Genomic DNA, 25,255 nt, shown 5'->3' with positions numbered 1-25,255 from the left:
TGAAATATGCTTGTTAGCCAAAACATTAGGACCACTGCCCACCGCTATACTGGGTGCTGCCCGGCGGCGTTGCAGGGAACGTTCACGGTAAGGAAAATACGTAAGCGGAGCAGAGATGAATGGAGAGTAATTCTAGAGACGATACGAGGCGCAAATGGGTGGGGGTGGGGAGAGGACATGCTGACATTAGTGACTTCGACAGAGGGTAGATTACTCTCGCCCGGCGCCTGGGAACAAGCATCTCTGAGGGTGAAGCTGGTGGGTTGTTTGCCTGCTACTGTTGTATCTATGGAAAGTGGTAGGAGGACGGTGGAAACAAACCACGAGTAGGCAACAAGGTGTTGGACGTCGTCGCTTCACTACAGAATGTGGATGTTGGAGGCTTGTACGCGTTGTAAAGTAGGATAGGCGACGATCTATGACAGATGTGATGAGAAAGCACGTTGCTGGTGCAGGCACAAACGTTTCGGGCGCATCATTCAGTGCACATAGTTGAACATGGAGCTCCGCAGCAGACGACACCTACGGGATTTCATATTAACCCAATGCCATCGTAGGCACAGACTCATCGTGGTTAGACCGTAATCAATGGAAACTTGTCTCATGGCCTGATAACATTTCTTGTTGCACTACGTCGATGGCCGTTTCCGGTTCCAAACATGCACCACGCCACGGATGGAGGCCGATGGGGGGCGTTATTATGCTGTGGAGGACATCCGTGGGACATATGATAATAATAGAAGGCACCCTAACTGTGGACTACGTGAACATCATTACAGTCCACCTGTACCCTTTTGTGCTTGATGTCCCTGAATGTGATGGCACCTTACAGCAGAATAACTGTTTTGTATCAGAAATCCAGAATCGCGCTTACAGCCGCGTCAGGAGTATTATAGTGAACTTATGTTCCTTTTTTGGCCATCAAATTCGCTTGAGCTGAACTCATGTGGGAAGCTACTGGGCCAGATCCGCGCCCGCAAACTACAGTCCTCTAGTTTACGGGAATTGCGTGACTAGAATAGCGATGGTAGAACAGCACGCTATTAACACTTAGGCGATCAAGCCGGAGCATAGCTGGGGCCACAAAGCTGTGTTCAAAGCCCGCAACCGATTGTAGCTTGGACCGCGATTTTCTTGACGCTTTCGCAACCTGTCACTCGAAAAATTGACTCATTTCGTATGAGAACAATGTATGGACAGGTGCTGCTTCCTGTTATGAATTTTTAGAATTATTTCGGAAGAAATGTTAGCGAACATCACAGCTGCTGTGGCGAATGGTTGAGGCAGTGGATCGCGTTGACGTAATATTGTGCATGTGTTCGTTAGGTCTCGCAATCTGCTGTATTTCTGCTGTAAATACGTCACTTTTTCTGTAAGAGCGACAAGTTTAGAGTCTTAAGAGGAAGAAATTGCACAGTAACTTACCTCACACTTTTTTTTTGTAGGATAATTATACTTTCTATCATCATTGTTTTAAAATTTGTAATCTATCAAAGAACTAAAGTAAATATGAAAAATTAATCTGGAGGGTTGGCCTTTCTCGTAGTTTGTATTACTCTTGAAGCTATGTCAATTACATATGTGCCTGTAACGCTTTAAATGATATAAATGGCCGGTTTTCTAGGCCCGACATTCGTCTAAGTGGCTAGTCTTAAAAGTGTTATGTCGGTGGTCATAATGTTTTGGCTAACCAGCTTACCAAGTTGCGGCGACATTCTTCTTTGTTGCGGCTTATGTTTTTTTAAATTTCTGACGTGAAGTAGTGACGCGATTTTAATGTGAGAGTCTAGGTTCTTCGTCAGTCACATCTTCTCTCCCCTACCTCCCGTACTTTGCTTGCCATCTTCGCTGTCGTACTAGATGCCTGCTTCTATCACATCTTCAGTCTCTCCAAGAGCTAGTATTATTTATTTCTACGTCGTTCTCATACGTCAGCTGCCCCTTATCTTCTCTAGCGAGAGAGGATTGTAAAGTGCAAGATAACATAGCAGACAATGGGTCTGTTATAACTGATTCGTTGCGCAACGCGCGTCTCGTTTTTCATGCTGTCAGAAGAAAAATGTCACCTGGAGATTTACTCTCCACACACATATTTCTCGGGCGTTTCTCCCTGACATTTCGCAGTTTGAGAAAGAGGCTGCTCTGTTGGAAGTCCGTCACTAGTCATTCGTGCTGAGTACGGTGTATTGTGAACAATGCTTTGTGTCATTCGTACGTATATATCGCATAATCGAAAAGATTGTGTGATTTGGCGCTTTCCACATTCTCATCTGACCATTAAAGTCACTGAAGTATCCGACGAATCCCTGTCCTTGGTTTTACTAAACTGCCCCACGTAAAAAAGTTGGAAACTCTACTGTAGAATGGTGTCATTTAAGACTTACTGCCATATAAATGTATGACACTATTCGCAAGAAAGTGCCAAATTGCGGATAATTATAATTTTGAGAAATATTAAAACCTGTCTCCGTAAGCGAATGGTTAGCGTCTCTGCCATCGGCGCGGAAGGACCTGGGTTCAGTTCCCGGTGCATATTCAGATTTTTTTTTCTAAGTTAGAGGGGCCTGGTACGCAGTTCACTCAGCCGTTGTGAGGCAAAAGAAATGAGGAGCTGCTTGAATAAAAAAGCAGCAGCATCATTAGGAATCATTTACTGGAAATAACGGCCAGAGCCATTGGCGACATGTTGACTACATATTTAACGCTCGTAGAAGGCGCCTCGCACAGCCTTGTATGTAGCATTCGGCCAATCAGAAAAGGCCTGAGGCTTAATCCGTGAGCGGAGTTTCCTTTACTAAAACATGGAACTGGAGTATCGTAAACTATTGTCAATTACTTTCCAAGATGCTACTCCAGGCGGGTGTAAAATGAATGTGCGCAACGCAAAATAATAAACGCTAAAATGAAGTTGTGGCCCAGTCTGACTACCCCCTGAAGCAGATCTTAGGGTCTCTTAATTCTATAAATTACAATCTAAACATAAGTGCATGATGAAGGCAACTAAACCTACTAAATGATAAACGTTGTTCCTGCTTATATGTTTATTGTTGATAAAAAACCTTTATATTACAAAGTTTACATTTCCTAAATAAAATCACTGATCAATTGTCCATCTCTACCCCTTATTTTGACTGCACGGTCTAATATCAATAACACGGAATGAGTGACATCATCTACGTACCAAACACTAGAAGACACTATTTTCAATGTGTGGAACCTCAGTCGAAATAAATTAAAGTGACCACAGCTGTTTAGCTTTTATAGCCCTAATAAGCCGAAGCAATTTGCTGTACCATCGTATGTACTGCGTCCGGTGCGTCGAAGTGATGGTTCTCGTACTCGTCTGCGACTATGGAAGTACTCCAGCCACAAATACTCTTTCAAACACTAGGATGGCAGAAGGCGGTCCTCTGACTAATATATTCTAATACTGTCTTCTCCTCTCTGTTCTACAGACGAGAAACGCGGGCTCCCAACCACAAGGACGGAGTTCAAATAACGTCTCAACGTAAGTATAGACAGAGAAAGTGCTCTCAATTACTGAACGCTGCGTACTCAACGACGACTTCCAACCTGGAGGTGAAGTCCAGAACCGTATAGGTTCGCAACAGTACAGTTCCTAACTGATCTAACTATAAACTCTACTGAGAGCAAAGACAAGTCCGTCGGTACCAACAAAAGCTGATATCGAGCGACCGTCACACACGGGCGCTCACAATGGAAAACCTCGTCTCTCCAGCGCTGGCTCCCCACCATCGTAATTCCGAAAACGAATCATATTCCCGAAACCACGGAATATTCTCCCTCTCTACAGATACTTCCGAACGCCGACCAACCATCTTTTAGTCTTTTGTCGTCCAGCGTGGAAAGTTTGCGAGGAAAAACCTATACTCGTACAATGGTACGCTTCTGAGTCAAAATCCTTGGAAATAACCCAGCCTGCGTGGTTTCCGAGGTGCCGCTTCTTCATTCCTCTCACCTGCGTCCAAGATTTTCAGCGTTCGGAAGTATTATCTTGTTATCCTTCCGGCCCCTACAATAGCGGCCGGCCGTCACCCTGTTGTGCTCCAAAGCTCAGGTGCCACGACGTCTGTCAGCTACTTCCTGTATTTAAGCAGCACCCAACATCAGTGCGGGCCTTCCACCCAGAGCTTGAGTTCTGCCTGCCGTTTCATCTCCACTGGCGTTCCGACCTCTACTAGTATAGACAATCATTCATTACACCATTTTTATAATAAAGCCAATCCGTCACCTTTCATGCAATAAGCGTTACCAATTATTTACAAGACGTACGTGGCAATGTCAGTCTCCTTTATATATTCATACATACGATGTACAACCTGTCCCATGATACCGAATTGTGTTTGTAGATCACGGCAAAGTATGTGGATGAGATCTTGTAACGTGCGAAATTATAGCCACCTTACAACTTCATCAAGCAACTTGTTACGAAAAAACACACGCGACTGAAGAACTGAGCAAATATTCAATATACTATATAATCCATAACAACCCTGCATTGTCACACTTTGGTGTGCATGGCCTCTTTACGGCGGTAGCGTGTCAGTACTGACATTTTAGTCCTTAAAGTGAGTTGCTCTGTGATGTGGTCGTCGATCAGTTTTGTGTGGCGCAAATACGCCTGACAAGGCGTGCGTTCTGCCAGTGCCGCAGCAACCAGCCTCCGAAGCGCGTGCACTGACGCAGGATGTTGCCTAACCGGAACACGGCAATTAACGCATGTGCTTCAGCGTTCGGTGTGTGGCGCGTACGATCGCTGCAGTGCTGCTCAGCGCGGAGCATTGATCGCGGGAGTAATTGGGGCTTCATCCACCGGTTTAATGAGACACCGGCTTGAAAATCCTTTTTGCTGTCCAACAATGATTGCAAAAGTAACCATACCCCTTCCCTCCCCTCCCACGTCTACTCTTCTGTCATGTACGAGGGTTGCCCAGAAAGTAATGCACCGCATTTTTTTCTTCAACAATTCCTTATTGAACATAATGAGAATTACAGACGAAGAAATGGTGTATTATCTACACGGCCTACTTTTCCACATAATCTCCATCCCGTTCTGTGACCTTCCTCCAGCGCGTATCAAGGGTATGCATGCTCTGTCGGTATCAATCCTTGTCATGGTGGGAGAAGGCCGGTCGGAGTGGCCGAGCGGTTCTAGGCGCTACAGTCTGGAACCGCGCGACCGCTACGGTCGCAGGTTCGAATCCTGCCTCGAGTATGGATGTGTGTGATGTCCTTAGGTTAGTTAGGTTTAAGTAGTTCTAAGTTCTAGGGGACTGATGACCTCAAAAGTTAAGTCGCATAGTGCTCAGAGCCATTTGAACCTGGTGGCAGAGCCAGTGCTTCAGTGTGTGAATCACCACCTCATCGTTCTCAAAATGTCTTCCGCGAGTGGCACCCTTTAACGACCGAAACAAGTGGAAGTCCTTGGGGGCTAGTTCAGATGTGACAGCCGTGGTTGGTCTTCCCGACCTCTGCAAATCGTGGAGCTCCACCGAACCGCCTTCTGATGACCTCACCCTTCGTGCGTTGCGACTAACTGTACTTCTGTAGACAGCAGATGCTCCATAGACTATGCGCAAGGGTTTGTGAATATTCCCCACAGTTTTTTCCTCTGCAATGAGAGATTAGATGACGGCACGTTGCTTGTAACGCACATCATCTACAAACGCCAACTTGAAACTGTCCTGCAGCTACGCTGTCTGTCGGAAGTGACGGAAACTTGAGGCGCTCGCTCAGGAGACGTCAAATAATACACACGTAACGCTTCGCATTCGTAGCATTGTTTTCGGCTGAGGAAAAAAAATGCACTGCATTACTTTCTGGGCAACCATCCTATATTCAGAGGCACATGTGGATACTGTCTGCAAAATGGGTGACGAATAGAACTATCAGTCAATAAATATTAAGTTAATGCCGGCCGGAGTGGCCGTGCGGTTCTAGGCGCTACAGTCTGGAGCCGAGCGACCGCTAAGGTCGCAGGTTCGAATCCTGCCTCTGGCATGGATGTGTGTAATGTCCTTAGGTTAGTTAGGTTTAATTAGTTCTAAGTTCTAGGCGACTGATGACCTCAGAAGTTAAGTCGCATAGTGCTCAGAGCCATTTGAACCATTTTATTAAGTTAATACGTAATGCTTGATACTGAAGATTTATCACGTGAACAGCGAACATTTAGTAAGCGATAAACTGCATATCATTAATTTGTGGGAGGAGGGCGGCTGTGGGTAGTAGTTTAGAAAAGTTTTGAAATTATATATATATATATATAAGGCCTTTTCGAAGTCGCTCTCGTTTTCACTTACTGGATGAATATAATCTGTATATTTTGCGTGTCGTAATTACACTGCCTAAAGACTTAACTTTCATAGTTGACTTACTGCGTTAAGCCTCTATCATAGGATAATATCTCTTAATGACTAGTTTATGACAACACTTTAAATTGTTAAATTCTGTCAGTAATGAATAACATCTATTGAGGGACTTGAGCGCACTGTATTGAGAGACACACACACATTTATGTGCCATGCTACGTTTCAAGTTCACAAAATGCTTTTTTTCATTCCTATTGTATCCGGGAGAGCGGTGGTTCAAATCTGCAACCGCCCATCCTGATTTAGTTTTCCCGTGATTCCGCCAAATCGCGTAAAGTGAATGCCGGGATGATTCCCTAGAAAAGGAATGGGCGATTTCCAGCTCCGTAATCTTCCAATTCGAGATCTTGCTGACTCCGATGATACCGTCGACAGTGGACGCTAAACCTCTCTTTATTATTTGCTTCCTTCCTTAATCATTCGCTTGGAACGTAAATACCAGTGACTAACGTGTACTTAGGTATTACGCAGTCCGTTTATTCCCCCGCTCCTTCCCTCATATTTAAATTTCAACGACACAGATGTTATCATACGCAGTAAATGGTCCCACGGAACGGAATACCCATATCTCCTAAAGACTACGAAATCGGAAGCCAATTTGGGCAAGTATTATTTCCAGTTGAATTCTCCATTCATGAGCTCGGTTGTTAAAAAGTGAAAAATAGATTTTTCTAGACAACTGGGTGAACTGAAAAACATGCAGCCGATTTCTGTAGACACAGTGCAGTGGGTTACTGGTTGTTTATACGCCTCTTCTGTGCTAATCCATAGTGATCACAACCGGCGCCCGACAAAGAAAAATGATATTAAAACTTTGTGGACCCATCCATAGGCTCCTAGCAACAGGATTAACTTGACAAAATTGTAGCGTACACGGAAGGACTGGATTCGACAAGTCGAAAAAGATCTAGGACGATCCTAGGTATATTGCTCTGTAGTTTCAGACAGAATGATGTAAAGACAAAAAACTGGGAGATGGGAGTTTTATTCGGAGGTAGAAACAGCGAAGAAAACTGGAACAAAACCACAGTGTCTCCCACACAGTCACATTCCTAATAATTTCTGTTACTCCGACAGAAGCGCTCCAAGAGGACAGAAAGCTACTATAGGATGATAGGGAATAGTATCGTTTTGATTGATTTGCAACATACGTTTTACGATAGGGAGCGTTTGTATTGCCATCAGTATCGGCTATAAATAGATAATTACGCCACCTTAGAACCCTGGGAGAAATGAAAATGTACGTTACAGGGCAAAGTTTTCTCCACAAGATTCCCAATCAAATCAGTGAATGCACTATAGAAGCAGATACAACTTAAGCTGAAGGGAAAACCACACAGACGTGATAATAAAACTTCAAAAGCAATAAAAATGTTTCTCGACACAGAAAAAACAATTTTTCAATATTGCTACAACTGAACTACAAGCGGCAAGAATTTTAAACATATGCGCTTTTGAAGCAAAATAAATTACATTTACAAAACATTCGTGTATTAGAAAGTCGACTGAAGTGTAAGAATGAGTAAGTTATTAGACTCCGTAAAATTACATTACGTGTCAAGGAAAGTGCCTATCATAACGAGAACAGACAACAGATACATATGCTGCTCATGCATGTATTTATATTATCTTGCTCTCAGCGGATTAAGCTGCCATTATACACAAACTCGAAAGTATTTCTTCATGAATAAGTTGTAGCTGATGTCACTGAATTAGTGAAATTCGGCTGTTTTTATATTTGTGGATCATTCACGTCTTTTAATCACTTACTAATGCCTAGAACACAAAAATGAAATAACGATTTTGTTAATTAAATAGAAAAATAATTAATGAAAAAATCCTGCTGTTGACCTCGCAAACAGGGTCACTAGTGTCGTGTCAGCTATTGCAGACGGTAACAATTTTCTTAACCGTGGAGTGTCGCAACTGTGAATGTTAGACTGTGAACAAGTTGGGCAGAAGAAATAAAGATAATTCGCAGTGTAAAAATGAGAGCTTCTTGGAAACTTAGAAGAAAATTAAATCGTGAAGGTTTGTGCTATCCAACGTGGTGCAGTCACACGTACTAGTTACGTAATATCGGTCAGTTTATTACACGTACTGTTTTAGAAAAGATCTTTAAGCAGCTTATAACACTGGTTTAGCAGTTCTGGTTTGGTATTTCGTTCTCGATCCGCACATGCTGAAAACAGATTGTTAAAATACGGAAAGGACACAGGTTGGGAATTTCATCATTCAAACACAGATTGCGAACTCTGCTGAGTTCCCGGCTTCGGTTAAGCCCGCAAGGCCACTGGAAGGCCATCCAGCGGCTGGAAGTCCAAATTCGCTGAGAACAGGCCTCGAAAATAGCAGCTCCAAACGGAGAAGAGTATAACTGGCTCAAGAACATATGTAATACATTGCGTTACATCATAATCAGGCGAACTGTGATTTGGTTACCGCCGTGTACACAGTAATCATCATCACAGATCATTTCGCAAATCGCATGGACTGTAGTTTTATCATGATGATTTAGTTTCTGCAATAGTTAATTGACTGACAGGACATGAGTTCAGTGGCTGTAGTCAGTAGGCATCGCCCTTGTCTTCGTGCTACCCGCCCGATAGCGTCAGGATGACTTATACGACCTTTTAAGCCATCCTCCACGTTTTTATCATTACGCGGGCTCTTATCGCAGCGCAACCCAGCTCCGAACAGTTTTACTGTCCTCAGCTGCGTGTAATGCGACGCAGCTGCTGCAGTTCAGTGCGGGTAAATACATTAGCGGCAAAGCAAGACTGCCTGAGAAGGTACTGGCGCATATTTTAATACTTCTGCTTTGTGTCACGAAAACGATTTGCTGAGCGTGATTGATGAACACTGGGGGAATAAGGATTTGGCGTCACATTAAAGATAACGATTCAGAATTGTACGAAGAACTATATATTTGATAGTATTTAAATGTTACTTGCTGTCAACTATTAGAGGTCTCCAAATAGGACCCACGGATTGCAACAATCCGTTACCTGTTGCGCAGATCGCAGCAGTCGATCGCTAATTGCCTGAGAGATTAGCGTGACCACATGTGCGATGTTTATTACGTAGGCATCGCCTTTTTCTGGCCTCGTGAGTGTTTTGTCGACTCCTCGCAACGATGTCTTACGTCAGCGAATCGACTAGTGTTTTATCTGATTGTCTACTATAGTCCTGATAAATAAAGCTTCGTAGTAACTGTATTTATTTGTGACAATATTACCTAAACATTATCATGCGAGCAACATTATCATGTTTGTATTCTGCTGTTCTTAAATATACGATAAATATATGCATTTTGACCAAAGGTGGCCGAAATATGACCTATACTTAAAAAAAAGCGAGCATAAGCTTATAAGCACCTGGATACGTGCATAAACTGTTGTAAAATTCACCATAAAGTTCAGGAGAAAATATGATTAGTCATTAAAATCCGGGTCCTGGTTATTCTAGTTGATGATCCTGCACATAAGAAAGTGTGTCGGGACGATGGACGGTAGTGAGAGCCCAACAAGAGTTGAACAAAATAGAGATGTTTTACGAAACCTAGACAGAACACACACAGGGCCACGAAACCTAGACAGAACACACAAAGGCCTAAAATTCAAAATACGATACAATAAAACACTGCATTGTACCTTGTTGATGCTTTCGCCCCTTCTTAGTAAGACCTTCCCTTCTCCGTCGAAAAAAAAAAAAAAAAAAAGATGAAACTGCAGGCACATAAATGTGTACCGTAATTCATGTCAGCTTCTAATGTAGCCATTGACAAAAGATTTCTGTCAACAAGCCAAATGTTCCACATTAGGGTGAAAATTATTTCTAGAGCAGAACTTGAATGAGGTATAACAAACAGAAGACACAACTTTGAACAGGTTTTCATAGTTTTCATAACGACGAAAAACTTTTATCCACTTATCAGACTTCAGGTTAAAAAAGTTCTCTTCTTTGTGAGAGGTGTTTGATCGCACACATTCTTCGAACATCAAATCGACGCCTACACGAAGTGCACATCGAGAAGCCGCTCCTGGAATTGAGCACTGTTTGCCTGTTAATGAAGATGGTTTGGAAGCTTTATACATGCTCTCTTCAAAGTCGAATCCTTTGTCAAGATAGTCTAAGCCACACTGTAAGTAAACGGCCCATTATATTTTGAATGATTTGACACGATCGTCATATACTGAGGGTCGAGGATGTCAAAGAGGAGGGAAACTACTCAACACCACTTAGTTGTTCTTGCAGAGAACGATTAAGTACTGTTATTGTCGACTTGTGACTCTCTACACGAAAAGAATGGTTGTCGACTCAGGTTTGCCAACTGAGCTCTCTTACTAAAACTAAATACAGAATTTTAAACTTGAGTAACTTCTACATGAATGACACTCACTTTCAAACCCACGATGGAAAGTATTATAGTGAATATTCTCCATTTGTGTATGATTGGGATTTTTACCTATCCTGATAAGGTTTAATGGGGAGTCGGGTTTTCAGCTGGATATTCGGGACTACTCTGTAAAAGGCATTATACCACGTGACGCATCAGACAACAGCTTCATTTTCCTCATCTGACTTGGGTGCACACCATTGTGCGTTTGGAACATTTAGGGTCTTCTTGTCATAGAGGCTAATTGTCCATCGGAGCCTGCGCTACGAGCGATATAGAGCAATGACGTCCAGTGTTACGTTAACAAGTGATGGCGAGAATTTTCCAAGTTTATCGAGTGTTCAAGGAAAATATACCCATGTATGAAGAGCACACTGCAGCGTTGCCAACGCCAGGGGGAGAACTGCTGGAGAAATGGAGAGTGCCGTGTGGGACGGATATGCTGCAGAATGCCCCCGCCCCTCCTCCGCCCCCCCTCCACCCCGTCTGACATTCATACCATTCTTTTACGAATGATACTTAATAATAGGTAGTACACAAGAGTTGGAGGAGAGATTATTAGGTCCACTGTCGGCGATGAAATGACCAACAAATTACACTTGTTTCTTATACCCATGGAAAACTCCACTCGTTCACTTCCCCATCCTCACCCTTTTCTGGTTATCCTTTCATGCCCTCAGTAACAGTTCAATGGAAGCGCTGTATCAAACTTCGTGTGGCTCTTAACTGATAGATACATTACACGTATGTGTATCTTTGTGCTACTTTGGTAGGTTCTCATGCAGTACAGAAAAACCTCCCAAATACGACACTGTCTTTGCGGGGAACTTTCTATTAAAGTGTAGTAAATTATTAAGGTAAACAGCCCTCCTGAGTACCAGTAGATTTGGCGCAAGAGTGCTGTGCGACGATTCAGTGATTACGCGCTGTTCGTGGAAGTTGCAAGTTGCAAGTCGTTTCCGGGAAGGCGGTCATTTCGTCCTTTCCTGTGGCAGGTGCTAGGTCATTGGGCCTCCAGAGTTTTTCTCGTACTGCGTGGCGTTGTGAAAGTAGTAGTTAAATTAGGTCAGCCGTTGTCTACACAATTTTCCGCTGAGCTCGACGAATGGTTAACGCTTCGGTGGTAGTCGTCGCAGCATTAATCACAAGTGAGACGGTGAGATTTTGAGACACACGTAAAATTCTGTAAATTGTAAGAAATCTTATTACACCGCCCCCCCCCCCCCCTAAACCAACGTTGCCACACCGCAAATGGATCGTCCCGGGAGTCAACATTTGAATCCTGCAAGAGAAAAGTTTCATCGCCAGAATACGGCAGATAAAGGGAGAAGGTGAGGTGGCGTACAGTTTGGAGTTATCAGATCTGCAGTCACTGCTCCGCTTTTATTTAACCTTGTTTTCAATTGTCTCCCTGCAACATTTTCGCAATCTCTCTCACTGAAGGGATGCGATATAGTTGTAGGTGACTCGTCCGTCTATTTGGATTCCCCGCTACAGTCGTACACAGCATACCATTGCACATCTATATACGACGGTCACGCAAAAAAAATGCACACTTTTTTAAAATTCATCTTGTATTCTACATCTTTGAAAGTTTTATAGTGTGTAGATACGTCCTTTAGGAACAATATTTTCATTTCTCTACATAATTTCCACCCCTCTCAACTGCTGTACGCAAGCTTGGAACCAGCGCCTGTATACCCGCAAAAATTCTGTGCCAACCTGTTGGAGCCACTGTTTGGCAGCGTGCACAAGGGAGTCATCATTTTCAAACCTTGTTCCACGAAGAGTCTTTCAGTTTTCCAAAGAAGTGATAGTCCCATGGAGCCAGGTCAGTACTGTAAGGCGGGTGTTTCAGTGTTGTCCATACGAGTTTTGTGACCGCTTCCATGGTTTTTTGACTGACATGTGGCCATGCATTGTCGTGCAACAGCAAAACATCCTGCTTCTGCCGTTGTGGGTCGAACACGACTCGAGCTTGAAATTTCTTCAATGTCGTCACATATGCATCAGAATTTATGGTGGTCTACTTGGCATGATGTCCACAAGCAAGAGTCTTTCGTAATCGAAAAACATCGTAGCCATAGCTTTTCCAGCAGAAGGTGTGGTTTTGAATTTTTTTTCTTGGGTGAATTTACATGATGCCACTCCATTGATTGCCTCTTCGTCTCTGGTGAAAAATGATAGGGCCATGTTTCATCACCTGTCACAAGTCTTCCAAGAAATTCATCTCCACCATCCTCGTACTGTTCCAAAAGTTCGCTGCAACCGTTTTTCTTGTTTCTTTGTGAGCCACTGTCAGCATCCTGGGAACCCACCTGGCACAAACCTTTTTTAACGCCAACACTTTCAGTATTCTGCAAACACTTCCTTCCCCTATCCCAACGTAGCGTGACAACTCGTTCACTTTGATGCGCCTGCCAGCAGTCACCAATTCGTTAACACTCTGCACATTGTCTGGAGTGTGTGTAGTACGAGGCCTGCCGCTGCGAGGACAATACTCAATATTGCCGTGCCCGCTTTCATCACGTAACCTGCTTGCCCACCGACTAACTGTACTGCGATCGACAGCAGCATCTCTCTGCACCTTTTTCAACCTCTTGTCGATGTTTCCCACTGTCTCGTTTTCACAGCACAGGAATTCTATGACAGCACGTTGCTTCTAACGAACGTCAAGTGTAGCAGCCATCTTGAAGACATGCTGTGACGGCGCCACTCACGGGAACAGGTTGTACTAAGTTTGAAAACGAGCGGGAAGGATGTATCTACACACTGTAAAACTTTCACACATGCAGAATGAAAACTGAATTTTAACAAAAATGGTGTGCATTTCTTTTGGAGTGACCCTCTTACAAATCGGGAATTTAGTGTGTCATCTGATCAGTTTGAGTATAGTAACTTATCCAGATTTTGGGACTCTACCTTGTCTCGTAAAGTTGTTAATTCGTTTCTTTATTTTGTAAACAATGACCAGGAGAAATAAACTAACAACTATTCTTTAGCTGTACACGAAATATCTCTTTGAGACAATCATAGATAATGTTTTACATCGTTAACCGGTAACCAACTATTGGCCATCATCTGGCCGATTGAAAGCAGTAGCAGATTTCATCAAACAATGCTTTGTGAAACTCTGAGATGCTCTCAGTCGTTCTGCTGATCGCCGGTGGTGGGCTCATCAGTTAGCGATGTAATCAATTTTATGTGATAAAAAGTCAATCACAATCTTCACGACAAAATGTCAGGTTTTCGAAAATGAATTTATTTGTTGTGCACAGCATCAAACTGTCCTCGAAATATTGTTTCCTCGTGTAAGCCTCACGTAGTATAACATTCGTAATTACTGTACCAGGAATAAAGAAGCTACACATGGCAATAAACTTATGAAATTCGTACAACTACTGTGCAGCTTGTATCAAAGGAGAAGTATAAAATTTGCAATATTTTCAGCGTAAATCTTACCTCCTCCATTTACGGGGCGATTGCTGTGTTCTCGCAATGGACAATACAGACGAAATGCTCCAGTGCTCTTCAGAATGCTTCAGTTTTTGCTTATATGTTGTTTGCGGTTGTTTTCTTTTTCCCGGAGTTGCGTTTCGGCGAAGTAAACGCGTGGCACGTAGCGCCTGATATTTTTAGTGTTGGCGTCTTCTCGTGGAAATTTCAATCGAGTGACCAAGTTCTGCGAGAATAAAAAAAGCCGTTGAGGTTTTTATAACGGACCCGGTTTTTGTTCTGGCGAAGCGGTAGCCCCGTTCGCCGGTGCCGTACGCTTGCTTCCTCGTCGACAGTGAAAGTTCAGCCGACGCGGCTCACTGGCGAATTGGCCCCAAAAGGATCGTGACCCGCTGACTTTCACAGCCGCTCCTTTAGTCTTCCGGGTCTGCGAGGGCGGGCTAACACTTTGTAATTGGCATCTGCGCGCTCGCAGTGCGCTGTCGTGGTATAGGGGAGTACATACCCTGCTCAGGAAATAGCGAGACCATCATAGACAGCTGCCTCAGCGAGATAACAGTTTACAATATTGATTGCTGTGTACGTATAAAACTAGGAGATTACTAATTAAGATGGAAAAATTGGTATCTGTTCTTTCGAGAACAGTTACTATCTTCATATATATAGTTAAAGGCTACCCACCCATTGACCTTCGTCTGTGCGATTGCGCACAGGTTGCCCGAACTCCTACGGGAATCGTTACCTTAGTGTGCGCGAGTACTGAGTGGATGGGCAAATATCTGTTAGGTACGTTATGTATGTAGATTGTGGACAGTTGGGAATCTGGGTCTTACGGGAAGCGTGCAAGGGACAAGTCCCTGCAGTCGCGTTGTTTATCTGTGTCCTCGGTGGCTCAGATGGATAGAGCGTCTGCCATGTAAGCAGGAGATCCCGGGTTCGAGTCCTGATCGGGGCACACATTTTCAGCTGTCTCCATCGAGGTATATCGGCAACACCTGTCGGCAGCTGAGGGTTTAAATTATCATTTATTCTAGAGAAGATGCACGGTCATCATTGGTACCTGTTCTTTCGACAACAGTTGCTATCTTCATATATATGGAAAAATTACTGTTTGTAGAAATTCTTTGCATCAGAACAAATACACATGAAAGTACAGATGTGTAGGAAATTAAGTGGAGGTGCAGTCCTGCATTATACTGTACGGAGTCAGTTCCAAACCCAGTGGATTGTAGCAAAGGCACGTTGTCTACCAGAGAGTACTATTTCCTTTCAAATGGACGCGAAAAGTTGTCCAATTACTGTAAATGCTCTGACTATATTTGCCCAAGATATAATACGTCATGAAAAATAAAACACAGTAAAATCTCTTTCAGAAGCAGTGTTGTTGTTGTTGTTGTGGTGGTGGTGGTGGTGGTGGTGGTGGTCTTCGGAACTAGTTTGATGCTGCTCTCTATTCTCGACCATCCTGGCAACCCTCTTCACTCTGAATTGCGACCTGCATCCATTTGTATCTGATTGCTGTATTCAAGCCTTGGTACCCCTCTAAAATTTTAACCCCCCACCCTCCCCACACACTCTCCATTACCAAATTGACGATTCCTTGATACCTTAGGATGTGACCTATTTGCTGTATTCAAGCCTTGGCACCCCTCTAAAATTTTAACCCCCACCCTCCCCACACATTCACCACTACCAAACTGACGATTCCTTGATATCTCATGATGTGACCTATCAACTGACCCCTTCTTCTGGTCAAGTTGTGCTTAAGTTTATTTTTTCCCCTATTCAATTCGTACCTCATATGTTATTTGACCTACCCGTGTAATCTTCAGCATTCTCTATAGCAACGCAGTACAAAAGCCCCAAATCTTTTCTTGTATGAACTGCTTGTCGTCCAAGATTAATTTCCGTGCAAAGCCAAACACCATACAAATACGCCTAGCTTCGACTTTCAAACAGTAAAGTAGATCCTAACAAATTCTTGTATTTCAGAAAAGTTTCTCTTGCTGTTGCCAGTCTGGGGTACAGTCCTCTCGGTTTCGGGCATCATCCGCTATTTTGCTGCCCAAATAACAAAAGCTATTTACTACCGATGGTGTCTCATTCGCTAATCAAATTCCCTCAGCATCGCCTAGATCAATTTGATTACGCTCCATTAGCCTTACTTTACTTTTGTTGACATTCATCTTATAATCTCTTTTCAAGAAACTATCTATTTAATTAGACTGCCAAATCCTTAGCCGTCTCTAATGGAATGAAATTGTCATTGGCAAACCTTAAAGTTTTTATTTCTTCCTCATCAACTTTTAAATCCCTTTCCAAATTGCTTCTTGGTTTAGTTTATTATTTGCTTAGTATACCGACTGTAGCTATTAAGTATTTGTAATTAGACCGTCCGAGCATATACAAGAGCATAAAAAATGATCCTATTTCAAACAGTATATCGTCTACGTGATTAAAAATAGAAACTTAGACTAGACTGATTTATTTTCAAAAGAACCATTCGATTTTACGAGGCTAGGGACGGCTGAGGTGGTACCGTGGGTTTCTCCTAATAATTTGGGCCCCTCAATATGTACTGAACAAAGCCGCGCCTTCAGGTTTCGAGTTTATCAATTGCTGTGTCATAGTTACGCCTGTGAGCGCCTTGACGCAGTAAATCATTTAACTGGTGAGCCTCTCTTGTTTTCACCAACGACAAAAACATTCAGTGAGCGGTTTGCGCCGGCCGGAGTGGCCGAGCGGCTCTAGGCGCTTCAGTCTGGAACCGCGCGACCGCTACGGTCGCAGGTTCGAATCCTGCCTCGGGCATGGATGTGTGTGATGTCCTTAGGTTAGTTAGGTTTAAGTAGTCCTAAGTTCTAGGGGACTGATGACCTCAGATGTTAAGTCCCATAGTGCTCAGAGCCATTTGAACCATTTTTTTGAGCGGTTTGCGCCGATTTTACTAAGCTATGCCTGTGTAAATACTATATTTGCCATATATTAACACGTAATAAGGCTTATGTTGCAGTATTAATATTGTACTTTATATGTGTTAGACGGTGATAAATTTTTGTTTGCAGCGATGGCAATGTTGGTATTACCAGCTCCTTTGGTGCTGCTAGTAAGAACCTTCAAAATATAAAAGGACACAAATTATCACTACAGTACTTTTCATCAATTTTGTGTTGCCGAAGCTTCGTAGAAAGTTAACGCGGTGAAAGATAAACAAAACGTGATAACAGCTGTACAGGCACTGCCGAGCAAAGAATGAGCCTAAAAAGGCAGCAAAATTGGTATCTGTTTGCAAGAAAATTTGTACATTGTGCAATCGTATAAAAATACTTTGTTTAATAAAAACCTCGTTCTTGTAATTTTTTGTTTAATTTTTTGAATTTACCCCGTGGGACTTCCATTACAAGTAGTCTTTTTTTCGCAGATTGTGCAATATTCCTTAACAAATTACTTCTTTTTTCTTGCATAATACTTCAAATAGGATGATAGTCGTGAAAGATATGTCATTGTATGTGGTCAGCAAGTTTCAAGTACTTAAAAAAATAGTGGCATGAAGAACAAAAAAGAGTAGCAGCCCATTATACCATCTCTTCCTACATAGATTTACATGCATGGGCTTATTACCTTGGGGCACTACATATTATGTTTACAGTAAGCCTTTTCATTTGCCTTTCACAAATGCTCACGGAACGCATGATAAATATCCAAACGATATCAAACTCTTCCCACACTTCTGAAAGTTTGTCTCGAGTTCACTGCACTCACTGCTTTTGCTACTTGGCATCGCAGTTCATCTAGAGATATTAGAAGAGGCGGTACATAGACGGATGCAACTTAACGGAAGGTCTATTGTGGAGGCAGCTCATTAACGAGGACACAAAGGTGTTAGTGCGGTGGTGCTCCGTATTGTTGAAAACTAAATCTTATGGTCTGTACGCGCTGTTGTAGAAAAAGCCAGACCTACAACGTACTGTAACGTTCATGGCTGGCATGACGGGTAGACTACGACAAACCGCTACTGACTACGCTCTCTCTTCAACGAGAACACAGGAGAGAGGATCGATGTTGATTTCATCTTTACATAAACAACTGGCGTCTTGAAACTGCTAATGTCATCGTCGAATGCTTTGAGTTGCAGGGGTGCAGTTCCGTAATCTTGACAAATCACACTGCACAGTTGTAAAATATGATGTGCACATGTTGAAACTGAGAATTCAAAACACCTTTTGTTGCTGTACTGTTGCCAGCTGCACCAGGGAGATACTTGAACTGGTAATCTAAAACTGGCGCCAACGTAAACTTTATTTCGATGCGTAAGTTAAAATTCAACCCAAATTTCCATCTTTACTCAGTGCAGAAGATATGTAGTCTTGGGAAATCGAATGAATCTTTTTCAGACCATTGTATAATATGGCGTTTCGGATCTCTAAAATCATAAAACTATGCTAGACACACGAAGCTGAGTAGCTCCTCTTCCCGGTAAGATTATTTTCTTGAAAGCATTATATACCTGTTGCTAGACATTGTACCTTGGCTCGCAGACATTTCTGCAGACCCAAGGGAAATACGTTCATATGTCGAGAAAGCTGTGCGTGATTACCGTACCTGGAATCCGTGGACATTCCAGTTCACCACGATAACTGTAAAAGGTTTTTGCAACATTTTGCACTTTCCGACTTATCGTAGTAGCTTGTAAACACGCCAGACTCCTACTCAGTGGCGGGGTCCGCGTCGTTATGTGGACAGTACGTAAACAACATGAATAGTGACCAAATTCACGCCACAGGCACGATGTGCAGTTACGGCTCTTGTGTTTGTAACGACAGCAGTGTCTCCGAGTGGGCGTGCTTCAAGCTTTTACGTTCCAAAATGTGGTATAAGCCAAGCTATGCGAACTTGACACTACTTAATACCCGCAGTGCGCCCATTTCAGGTCGTAGGTGGATAAGCTATCCATGGCTTAAGACAAACGTTAAAGGCAGTAATCCAACAGGTGTCCCACTGCAGCAAAGCGTAGGGTATTTCCGAGTAGGCATCTAAAGTGGCCGTGACTAGGCAACACGTAACGCGAGAGTACTCTTCCGTGAGAGTATTGTGAAATGGCTCGGTAATCCGATTCGGATGAGCGGCTTTCTGTAATTACAGAAGGAAACAGTAGGACTTCAGTGGCTCTGCGTTCAGCGTCACAAGCTTCACCTTTGCGTTCATATGTATGTTACATTAACAGTGTATGATTAAACTGTAGTTTGTTTCCACTACAAAATTAATATTATAATGAATTGACCAAATCGGTTAAATACATTTGCCCATAAGTTAGTACATTTAGTTTCATAAGTCTTAATTTTCTGCTGCGCCCTTTCAGACCAAGTTTTCTGCTGACGTCATAGCTGCGTCGCTTAGACTCTAGGGCAGTGGTCGGCAAACTTACGAAGTTCTGAGCTACAGTACAGTTTTTAAATCATACTGTGAGCTATCGAAAGAGTCAAGACAGAAATAAGAACTTCTTTAAAAAAATACATTTGTTTATTGCTTATAGGCGTACATTCCTGTTAAATACTAAATGAATATTAATTAAATATTTAATTCGCAGCTTCTGAAAATGTAGTTTTGATTAATCCAGTCTCTCCGTGCGGTTTCCTATTCTGTGCACTGATTTTTGAAACTCTGACTGACGCCTGAGTTGCTGCTTAATTTTTTTTTCTAATGGTTTAAAAAAGCTGATACTTGAGCAATACATTTTCATTTTAGCTGCCTTACTTTCTTGCCGTAAAGCAGAAACCAATGGGAGATCATTTTCAATCTCTGAGTGAATGGTTTTTAAGTGATGTTTGACGTTCCTTTCTTCCCAACTCATACACTTATTGGGACACAGTTATTGAACTAGATGAAATAAAATCGTCATAACTTGTGAACGGTTTGCGTTTTAGGACGTTCAAACTGCACGGTTGGCCGCTGGGCGTGATGAGAATAAGCTCATTGTTTGGTTTGCGACGAAGCCCACTTTCATTTGAATGGGTTCGTCAATAATCAAATTGGCACATTTGGGGGACTGAGAATCCGCATTTCGCGATTGAGAAGTCTCTTCACCCTCAACGCGTGACTGTGTGGTGTGCTGTATCCAGTCACGGAATAATGGGTGCTATATTCCTTGATGGCACGGTGACTACCGAACGGAACGTGAAGGTATTGGACGATGATTTCATCCCTATTATTCAAAGCACCCTGATTTCGACAAGATGTAGTTAATGCGAGACAGATCTCGACCCCAACCAAGCAGGAAAGTGTTAAATGTGCTGAAGGAGCACTTTGGGGACGGCATTCTGGCTCTGGCGTGGTCCTCGATTGGCCGCCATATTCTCCGATTCTGAACACTTGCGACTCCATTTTGTGAGGCTACATTGAAGACAAGGCGTACAGCAATAAATAAAGTGTGTGCACGCGGTACTTTGTAACTAATTTGTTTTCTTCATATAGGTCCATGATTGTCATCCTATAAGTAGCCCAGTAATCATACACATTCATGCTTCATGTGGGTAAAGAAGTATAGTAATCTTTTTCCCTTGCCGAATGAAAGTGATTATTTTTTTTTTTTTTACCTTTTGCTTGAACACACCATCATTAGAATCAATCTAGCTTAGTATCAATGGATAAATCACACTATCCACGTTAGAAAATTCAGATGCATACACATGAAAAACGTACCGTGCTGAACCTCAAGAGTATACGGTCAGTGGTAAGGTTACCACTGTAGGTTTCTTGATTGCCAGTCGCAAGAGCATGGGAAAAACAAACAGTTGCAGTGATCGCGGTCTGAGCTCAGAGGAGCCAACATGAGCATTACCGCGATCTGCCGAAAATGTCCCCACGAGCTACCAGTTGTTCTCTGTCAACGGTTTTGCCGGTCGGGTTGGGGATTTTCTCTGCCCGGGGACTGGGTGTTTGTGTTGTCCTCATCATTTGATCGTCATTCGTAACTGTAAAAAATTGGATTGTGAAAAAATTGGGACGTTCTATGGGCGCTGATGACCGCGCAGTTGAGCGCCTCACAAACCAAACATATCTATCAACGGCTTGGCGATCACTGGAATAGGGTGCCCAGATCGTCCACATCATTTGTTTTCTGGGGCTACATACCGTTTCTGACAAGAAGTGAACCGTTCTGGGTAAAATATTTATCTCCCTACGTAATTCTTAGAAGGTGTGCCTTGAGACAGTTTTTATACAGTGTTGCATCGGAACTCGGGTGTGTATTTTTACACTTCACCTGATATCTTCAGCCTAGTATCGCCTGTGAAAGTATGTTTTCTCGACCACATAAATATCACCAACCGCGCACTTCTATTTTGAAGCAGACTGCTTAAGTTGCATTACGTATGCCAGAAAGACCAACAATACTGTAAAATAAAGATCGCGCTATTGTGCTGTCGTCCGCCCCAGTAGCTGAGTGGTCAGCGTGACGGGTTGCCGTCCTCTGGGCCCGGGTTCGATTCCCGGCTGGGTCGGAGATTTTCTCCGCTCAGGGACTGGGTGTTGTGTTGTGTTCATCATCATTTCATCCCCATCCGGCGTGCAGGTCGCCCAATGTGGCGCCGAATGTAATAAGACCTTCGATATGGCGGCCGGCCCTGCCCCGCGAGGGGCCTCCTGGCCAATGACGCCAAACGCTCATTTCCATTTCCATTGTGCTGTCAGCTCTTCAGGGGCTAAAGCTCCCAAAAAGTGTCAGACGACTACTGTGCTGCGGCTAGGGTTGCCAGTTGTCCGGCTTTTCGCGGCCGTGTCTAGCGAAATATATACAATTCACGCCTGTCCGGGTTTGATGGGCTTTTTAGCGATGAGGCAGATAACGCACAAGGCCAGGTCCAATTTAATGACGTTGTTGTTGGGTAATTTAAAATTATCCTGTCAAGAATTCCAAGACAAATTACACTCTTGATAAAGTGGGTCTAAATGAGAAATATTAATAATTAACCACAAATTATTGTTATTTCTTTACAATTCTAACTCACATGACTAAAGGTATACAATTTCTTTTCGTTTTTCCTCTCAGAAGGAAGATAATAGTTTATTTTATTTAACTAAGAACTTTTAGTTTATTATGACGTAAGATTATTTTAGGAAGAAGACCAGAGCAATTATGACGACTGAACGTTTAGTTGCTATCATAACTGCAAAATTAGAAAAATGTGTACTGATTGTATTTTTTCTTTTTAGTTTTTTTAAGGTTCATCTTGCAAAAGACGGATACTAGTTTATTATTAATAAACAACTGAAAGTACCCAACTGACTCTATTTTTATTTAAAACAGGAAATCTGGTTTTTGGGTAAAGTATCCAGCTTTTCTTTTGGACCGGTCAACCCTACGTGCAGCATACGCTTTGTTCAGAGATTCACGCATGGAGGGGGGGGGGGGGAGGGGAAGAGGAGGGAATGCAAGGATCTTTTACCCATCACGTCAGCGTAACTTTAGTTTTTGACAGAACCTCGGGTGTTTTTGCCGGCCAGAGTGGCCGAGCGGTTCTAGGCGCTTCAGTCTGGAACCGCGCGACCGCTACGGTCGCAGGTTCTGCCTCGGGTATGTTTGTGTGTGCTGTCCTTAGGTTAGTTAGGTTTAAGTAGATCTAAGTTCTAGGGGACTGATGACCTCAAATGTTAAGTCCCATAGTGCTCAGAGCCATTTTTCGGGTGTTTTTCCTGCTTTCACCAGGCTGTGTAAGCTCACATGCCACCTCTAGTAGCGCCATTCTTGGTAATACACCGCAGGCTAATTGACCAGCAGCCTTTGATTCTTGGCCCCATTATTAAAGGAAAAAATACGATTGATGAAATGGCAACCCGGCCAGGTGATAAGTTCTCTAAAACCCGTTCCATCTTGTTTCTGCATGTCAGACACAGCTCTCGTTGCCATATGCAGTCTCATGCATTCGTTTCGCAACAGCAGACGGGAGAAAGTTGACCGGCGTCTCTCAGATGCGTGTGTCTGCGGTGAGTCATGCTCAGAAGACACGGTGCCCCAACTGGCGCTGTGGTGGTGGTGGTAGTATTGCGAAGCGGTCTATTTGGTTTTCGTTACGTGAAGTTGTACAACGATTGCTATGTGTAACTATTCTTACGACTTCATCCGAGCTCGTATTATACAGTTAGTATACACTACTATACAACCTAGCAAACAGAATTAAGAGTTTTCTTAATGGTTCTCATCATAATATCGAACTCTAAGTAATAACGACAGTGACTGAAGATTATTTCGAGAGGGAAAACTAATATAAAAATGTTGATTACAAACGGACATGCAACGACGTCACATTGGCTTCTGCGTCTGGTAAAGAATTCATAAATACAGAGGGGTCCAAAAAAATGTATCCACTGTTTAAAAGTCCATAACTGGCAAAATAATTGACGGAGTTATCTCATCTTTGGTAGCGTAATAGTTTGTAGTTCCGGCAATCGCCACACAAGCGTTGCATTGCGTTGATTTGTTTTGTCATATGACAGTCGCCAGATAGTCAGTGGTTTGTTCTTAGTTGCACCTAGTTACTCGAGTAAACATGGCTGGCGCAAGGCTTACATTCGATGAAAGGAAGTCAGTTTTGAAGTGGTATTTTAAGTACGAAAACATTAATGAGGTTCAACGGCAATGGGGAAATGAGCATCAAACAGAGCCACCGACACGTTTAACGATTCGTCGTATTCGAGACAAATTTGAAGCCGAAGGCTGTGTTAAAGATATACACAAACAACGATCTGGACGACCTGTAACAGTAACAAGTCCAGCTAACTCCCGTCGTGTGTTACAATAATTCACTCGCTCACCACAGAAGTCTGTGAGGCAGTGTGCCCGTGAAACTGGAGTGAGTCGCTCAAGTGCTCGGCGAATTTTGAAGGCAGCAAAGTGGAAGTGCTACATCCCACGATTGCTACACGCAATGAACGTGAACGTGGACGACCCAGATCGTAGAATGGAGTACTGCTAGTTGTTTACTAACATGATGCGCAACGATGAAGAGTTTGCAGAGATGATTGTGTGGTCTGATGAGGCACAGTTCAAACTCAACGGTACAGTAAATCGCCACAGTTGCATCTACTGCGACACCGAAAATCCGAACGTCCATGTAGCGGTGAATTTGCCAGGAGTAAATGTGGGCCATTCTTCTTTGATGGCACGGTTACCGGTGAGGTGTACCTTCAGAAGCTTCAGACATCCATTTTACCTGCCATCCGAGACTTGTATGGAGACGGAAGAGTTTACTTTCAACAAGATGGTGCCCCAGCCCACTACCCAAATCGTGTTAGGGCGTATCTCGACGAAAATCTACCAGGAAGATGGATAGGTCGTAGTGGTGCTGTGGTGTATCCACCAAGTTCCCCAGACCTAACTCCTCTGGACTTTTACCTTTGGGGAACACTAAATGACGTCGTTTATCGACAAAAGCCACGCGCATTGGATGAACTTCGAGAATCCATCGTACATTCATGTGCAAATATCCAACTGAACACGTTGCAGTCAGTAGTTCGTGGTGCAGTTCGGCGGCATCGTTTGTGTGTGGTTGTTAATGGTGACCATTTCGAACGCCTACAGTGATATCTTTAAGATGGACTTTAAGCTACAAAAAAAAGGTTCAAATGGCTCTGAGCACTATGGGACTTAACATCGGAGGTCATCAGTCGCCTAGAACTTAGAACTACTTAAACCTAACTAACCTAAGGACATCACACAACACCCAGTCATCACGAGGGAGAGAAAATCCCTGACCCCGCCGGGAATCGAACCCGGGAACCCGGGCGTGGGAAGCGAGAACGCTACCGCACGACCACGAGCTGCGGACTTTAAGCTACACTTTCACCAAAAACGAGACAACTCCGTTTATTAGTTTGCAAGTTATGGACTTTTAAACAGTGGATACATTTTTTTTGGGCCCCTCTGTATATTGCAAAACATTAAATCGCGATCAGCAAGTGTGATGTCCTGATACCACGAAATTACGTTGAAAGTTACTTAAATAAAGATGCCTAC

General features: G+C 43.2%; 1 protein-coding gene across 9 annotated transcripts in view; it reads left to right on the top strand.

The window, feature by feature from the left end:
- Positions 1 to 25,255, top strand: part of LOC124782755 (protein hu-li tai shao) — a 421,012-nt gene that overhangs the window by 210,158 nt on the left and 185,599 nt on the right. For 2 of the 9 annotated variants that reach the window (XM_047253970.1, XM_047253969.1), the window contains exon 3: positions 3,456 to 3,508. The exons of the other annotated variants lie outside the window; for them this stretch is intronic. The gene's annotated coding sequence lies outside the window, so the exon portion shown is untranslated. The remainder of the gene's footprint in view (positions 1 to 3,455; positions 3,509 to 25,255) is intronic. 9 annotated transcript variants of the gene reach the window in all.

Source organism: Schistocerca piceifrons, chromosome 1 (assembly GCF_021461385.2).
Source record: "Schistocerca piceifrons isolate TAMUIC-IGC-003096 chromosome 1, iqSchPice1.1, whole genome shotgun sequence".
NCBI lineage: Eukaryota > Metazoa > Arthropoda > Insecta > Orthoptera > Acrididae > Schistocerca > Schistocerca piceifrons.
The sequence above is the reverse complement of the archived record's forward strand: the minus strand, read 5'-3'. Positions and strand labels throughout refer to the sequence as shown.